Here is a 335-nt window from a genome sequence, read left to right on the forward strand (position 1 = left end):
CAGCCCCCCGGGCCCACTCAGGCCATGCTTGGCAGGGGGAGCCGAGTGAACCTGCTGCTGCGAGCAAACAAACATGAGCTGGGCAAACAGCAGCGAAGAAAACACCCGGTGAAGCCGGTGTGGGTGAAACTCTGGGCACCGGCAGGGCAAGGGCTCTGACAATGATTAAACTGGCCAACCCAGATTTCCCGGCAAGGCAGCGCTGGGCTGGGACCCGGTGGTTCATATTATGCAAATCACCTGGATCTGGGAGCATGAACGTTTCGGGCTGGAATTCCCCTCGGGCGGCCAGATCGCGTTACGCCGCCCGTGCTATAAAAGAGGAGACTCGGGCA

The sequence above is a fragment of the Cariama cristata genome, unplaced genomic scaffold (assembly GCF_000690535.1).
Source record: "Cariama cristata isolate BGI_N322 unplaced genomic scaffold, ASM69053v1 scaffold40680, whole genome shotgun sequence".
Taxonomy (NCBI): domain Eukaryota; kingdom Metazoa; phylum Chordata; class Aves; order Cariamiformes; family Cariamidae; genus Cariama; species Cariama cristata.